The sequence below is a fragment of the Arachis ipaensis genome, chromosome B03 (genome assembly GCF_000816755.2).
Source record: "Arachis ipaensis cultivar K30076 chromosome B03, Araip1.1, whole genome shotgun sequence".
NCBI lineage: Eukaryota > Viridiplantae > Streptophyta > Magnoliopsida > Fabales > Fabaceae > Arachis > Arachis ipaensis.
The window spans coordinates 112,607,610-112,613,692 of NC_029787.2; the positions used below are offsets into that span (position 1 = coordinate 112,607,610).

Below are 6,083 nucleotides of genomic sequence, written 5' to 3' on the forward strand. Positions count from 1 at the left end.
AAAAAAAAAAGGAAAACAAAAATTCAGAATCCTATCCTATATATTGCTTAAAACAAAGTCCAGTAGTCATGATGACTCATGAGTCATTACCCAACATATAGCTTGCTAATTGGTACGGTTGCTACTTGCTAGGCCCCGGATGAAGTCCTTTTATTTAGTTGAGTCATTAGTGTCTCTGTTTATTGGGATATGATTTGATGCCATCATTATTGTTAAAACTTGTATATCTCCACACATTTGCCATTCTGCATATTGAAAATGTTCATAATCCATACATATAGAGGCATAACATGTCTATTCTGTTTGGAAAAATCTCATGTTGCCACATGAAATGGACTAGACATCCAGTTGTGTGTTTCTTCTTGATCAGACATCATATTCATTATTGAGTTCCACCCATCACAACTGCTATGTATAAATTTGATTGGTTATAAGTTGTAGCTAAAAGCCAAAAACAATTGGTATTATCAATTATTATTCATGACAGTGTAGATCTCAATAGTTTACTTATTTTATCAAGATAAGATGACATTATAGATCTCAATAGTTTACTCATTTTAGTCCCTCAAATTCAAAATTTACTATATTGGAGTCTCCGAGATCCAGTTTTAGGCGTCATATTGGCTCCTGAACTCAAACTTACTCTGATTTGCATTGCTGGACACATAGTTAAACAATATTATTTCGTTAAGCGATGCCGTTTAACCCTATGTCCGGGTCAGAGTATGTTCAATACTCCGTTTGCCGACTAAACATCAAAAAGAATCCAAAGAACAATANGTTTGCTTCGACCCCGCGCTGGGTGATCATGAATCCAAGGAATTTTCTAACTTCCATCCCGAATGCACACTTTGTCGGGTTGAGGCGCATCCGGTATTTTCTCAGTGTTCATTATTAGTTCAAGATCGCCGATGAGCTGCTCGCCTGACTGGGTTTTGGATAGCATATCGTCGATCTAGCTTGGTTCTGGATAGGTCTTGCAATTTTTTGTTAACAAGCCTCTGGTAAGTGGCTCCTGTGTTTTTTAATCCAAAGGGCACGATTGTATAGCAGTACGTGCCGTCGGGAGTGATAAAAGCCGTTTTATCTTCGTCGGGTCGGTGCATGGGTATTTGGTTATACCCGGAGTAGGCGTCCGAGAAGCTGAGGTATTGGTGCCCAGATGCGGCGTCGACAAGTCCGTCGATATTCGGAAGGGGAAATGCGTATTTTGGAAAGGCTTTATTCAGATCTTTGTAATCGACGCACATTCACCATTTTCCATTTGCTTTTTTTACTAACATGACGTTGGCCAGCCAGGTCATATAATTTAACTCTCGGATAAATCCTACTTTGAGAAGGGCTTTGACCTATTTCTTGACCTCAGCTGCTTGGTCTGGGGATATTTTTCGTCTCCTTTGTGCCACAAGCTTGGCTTTGGGGTCCACGGCTAGTCGGTGGAACATCAGATCGGGGTCTATGCCCGACATGTAGGCCGAGGTGAATGCGAATAGATCTCTGTTCCGTTTCAAGAGGCTCACGAGATCTTCCTTGAGGTCATATGGGAAGTTCCTGTTGATGAACGTGTGTTATTACTTGGTTTGCCCTATCTGTAGTTTTTCCATGTCTCCCTCCGATTTTGGTCTAGGCTGCTCGTCTTGTCGGGCATCAAGGTCAGCGAGAAAGATGCCGGCCGCATCACGGGATCTCTTTTGGAGGCCTAGACTGGTATTGTCGCATTCTACTGCGATTTCTCGGTCTCCGTGGATTGTTCCGATGGTGCCGTCGTCAGCTATAAATTTTAGGAGCAGGAATTTGGTGAAGATGACGGCAGAGAGGTCATTGATTGTTTTCCTCCCGAGAATGACGTTATAGGCAGTGGAGTCCTTGAGGACTACGAACTCGGATAGGATTGTCTTCCTTTGGCTTCCGGTTCGATGGTGAGTGGGAGGATTGTGGAGCCGTCTGGTTTGAAGAAGTTGTCTCCGAGTCCTGTCACCCTGTTGTGGTAGGCCTGTAGATTTTTATTCCGAAGTCCGAGCTTGTCGAAAGCCCCTCTGAAAAGGATGTTGGAGTCTACTCCGGTGTCGACTAGTGTTCTTCTAACTAGTCCTGTTCCTATCCTTGCGGAGATAACAAATGGGGCATCCTCTGCCGAAGTGCCGTGTTGGCAGTCGTCGGGGGAGAACATTATCGCTTCTGTGGTAGTGAGGGTTGGGGCTTGATTTCGGACCGCCATAATTTTGAGGTCCATTTTCAGCGTTGATTTTGACTTTCCTTGTGTATTTTTTCTTGTGATGAGGTTTACAACTATGGTGGGGTCCATTTTTGGGCTTTCCCGGGGGGTTTGTCGTTGTGTCCTTGGGTTGCGTCCTTCACGCTCTGGTGACCTATCCCTTTCTGTGCGTTTCAGTTCTCTGATGATTTTGGTGAATTTGGGGAGCTTGCCGTCTCGGATGGCTTGCTCGAGCGCGTCTTTTAAGTCAAAGCAGTCTTGTGTTCTATGCCCGTATCCTCGGTAGTAGTCGCAGTATAGGCTTTTGTTTCTGCATGTTCTCTCTTTAAGCTACCGGGACTTTGGGAGGATGCCCCGTTCTGCTATTTAGTGGTAGATCTCGGTGATGGAAGCTGGCAAGGGGGTGTAATTAGAGAATTTTCCTACTCTGGGGGGTCGGTTCATATTCGTTGGTCTGGGGTATTCCTTCTAGTTTTCTTTCGGCGGAGGGTTGTGACGAGGTGCCGTGTTGCCGTTTTGCCGTTTGTTGGCAGCTACGACTTGGCTCACCTCTTCATCATTTATGTATTCCCTAGCGACGCTCTGAATCTCAAGCATGGTCCAGACCGGCTTGCTTGTGAGGTACTTCCAGAAGTCTTCATTCATGAGTCAATTAGTCAGACAAAGGCTTGCGACTGAGTCCGTAAGCCCGTCGACGGTTTGGCACTTGTCGTTGAATCTATTTAGGTACTTTCTCGTGGATTCGTCTTGTCTTTGGGTGACTCCCAACACGCTGATGGGGTGTTTGGCTTTGGTGATTCTGGTGGTGAACTAGGCCATAAACTTCCTCGAGATATCGTGGAAGCTGGCTATGGACCCGTTCGGGAGGACGTTGAACTACTTGATCGCGGGTCCGGCTAAGGTCACTGGGAAGGCCCTGCATCGAACCCTGTCGGCGGCCCCTTCCAGGTTCATCCTGACCTCGAAGGTCCTTAGGTGTTCTTGGGGATCTTTGGTTCCGTCGTACTTCATATCCGTGAGTTTGTCGAAACCCTTCGGGAGCTTGACTCTTAGGATTCTTTCAGTAAAAAATATCCGATCTAAGTCGGAAGCCAATCATTCCATCAAACAAATATCCGATCTAAGTCGATCATTCAATTCAAATAAATATCTGATCTAAATCGGAATCCGATTATTCAATCAAACAAATATCCGATCTAAGTCGGAAGCCGATCATTCCATCAAACAAATATCCAATCTAAGTCGATCATTCAATCAAATGAATATCCGATCCAAATCGGAATCCGATCACTCAAATTAACCAAAAGAATCCGAATTATCAACCAAAACAAACAAAGGATGGAACATTACCTGCATGTACTGATCAATAGCCACATCTCCCACCTCTTCAACCAAAATAACATCGCCAGGAGTCTGACAAACTTCATCGGCAGTAATCATGAAAGAATAATCCTTCCCCCAAAGAGTGGATCCCTCACTCTGCTCAACAACGCCGTGCAATTTTTTCTGATTATCATAGAACCTTTGCAGATCCTCGGCCGGAACCTCTATCCCATCTTCAGAATCTTCCGACAAATCCACTACGTCCGCCTTTTTCCTTTTCAAAATTATTTTTGTCCTTTTTGGCTTTGGCTGATTAACCTCTCCAGTGCCGACCTTCTCAGCTTTTGATGAAGAACCCTCTTTGTCAAGACCTTTACTCTTCCCCTGAGCTCTTAAACTTGCAGTAGACACACCAAGATATTTTCCACCTACCAAAAGCAAAATAAAAAAGTTAGAACAATTATACAATCCCACTCAATCTACAACGATCACATAACTCACCTAAATACTCTATCACTGCTCCCCTATTCTCGTCCCATTGAAGCAAGTCAAACACCGAAATTAACTCCTTCTGATCAATAGCTTCAACTAAATATTCAATGATACACTCGTTTTTTGCACTTATAACCTCTGGCCCCAGAATACTCTGTGGCTCCGAACACCACCAAACTGGAAATCTCTCTCCAAAATGCTCGTCCATATAAAATGGGAAATCACCTTCAACAGTTCTTACCTTTAAATACATTTCCTTAAAATTCTTAAAAGATGATTTGTAAAGTTTGAACACAGCAAACTTTGGTGAACTGTTCAAGTTCACCCAAATCCCCTTCCAAACACCTTTCGCTTGAAACAGGGAGAAAAACAACTCCACTGTAGGTGCCTCCTCCAGAAAGTCCATCAAAATCTCAAAAGCACGAAGAAAAGCCCAACCATTAGGATGCAATTGAGATGGTGCATAGTTCAATTGCCTCAATACCTGACACTCGAACTCACTAAACGGAAGCTTCACCCTCAATTCCTCCAACACACAGCTTTACATATAGAAAAACTCAAATCCCTCCTTCCTATGGAAAACACGATCACTAGAAACACAGGGAAGCAACTCAAACGAAACACCAAAACCACCCCTCGAAACTTTTCCCTTGTCTATCTCCTTCACAGATTCTTCATCCAAGAACAGTGAGCATCGTTTCCTAATATCATCACTCACCCAATCATATGACCAATCAACTTTATCTTTCTTCTCTTTCTCAAAACCCATTTGAACAAAAACAAAAATGGGAATAAAAGCTAGAAGAAGAAGACCAGAAGTTACAGAGATGAAGAGAGAAGTAGCGTACCTCTTTTGCTCATTTTTTCCTCCAAATGCAACTGATAAACACACACACTTTGAACAAACACACAAAACCCCTTGGATTCCAAAAACTATTAACTTCCCACTACAAAACGGTTCTCAATCCCACCAAACAATCAAATCAGTCATACCAAAAGCCATCATGCGCATAGGGAACACGCACGTTCATTAATTAACATTCAAAAAAATTTTTCTCTCTCTTACTGACACATATTTAATTTTCCAAATGAAGCATCTTGAACTGGGGACTACAAGGCCAAACCAGTCGCCGACCTATAAGATCACTCAATAAGCCGACTTATGATCCATATAAAGCTCAACCTGCTTCATTTAACATTTTTTCAGGCTTAGCTTGGGGGCTGTGATCCGGCCGTTACAAATCCAACATCATAAATCAGCATTATCATTCATAACTCGGCATTATTCACGTTATTATTCAGAAAGCTGGCGTTATAGTTCGGCGTTACAGTTATTAATCGGCAATCAACGTCATTAATCGGCCACTTACGTTACAACTCAGCTTAACGGACTGCTTTCCAAATGTGAAATGTCCAACCTAACAACTCACCCTTATTATTGCTCTTTAATACAGGCAATAAAGCAGAAGCATAACCGACTTGTACATAGCCACCCATAAAAGGTATGATCTTCCATCCTAAAAGGACACATTGAATTCTCAATACTGACTTAAGTTTCGGAGTGCCTTTGCAGGTACACTCCCCCCTTGTTTCTTCCTCAAAGCTCTACGCGATTGGACATCCCCTTGGAGTAAAGCTCGAATTACCGCAAAGCTCAAAGGTCGGCACCGAAGATAACAACTCGGCGTCGATTCCCAGAGACCGAGCTCTCCCTCCAAGTCTCCATACAAGAACAATATCTAAGTTATTTTTATATAATAAAAATGATATACTTCAAAAAATATTTGTATATAATTTACTAACAAATATATAAGATATTTATCATAATTTTTATTTTTAATAAAAATATCATTGTATTAAAGTGATGTATTTTAAAGATGTATAAATAAAATTTTTATCTTCTTTTATATTTTTAAATTATTTTTTTACCTTATTTTTAATTGTTTATTTTAGGGTAAAGTGAAATTTTGGTCCCTAAAGTATAGGTCGAAAATTTTTTTTATTCCCAACCTGTTTTTGTACAAAATCGTCCCAAAGGTTTAAAACCAAGTTT

The 6,083-nt window shown here is 41.8% G+C and overlaps 1 long non-coding RNA gene across 1 annotated transcript; it reads left to right on the forward strand.

The window, feature by feature from the left end:
• LOC110269796 lies at nt 5,462–5,727 on the forward strand. Its single transcript, XR_002358556.1, has 2 exons — nt 5,462–5,532; nt 5,604–5,727. It is a non-coding gene; the product is annotated as an uncharacterized LOC110269796 (long non-coding RNA).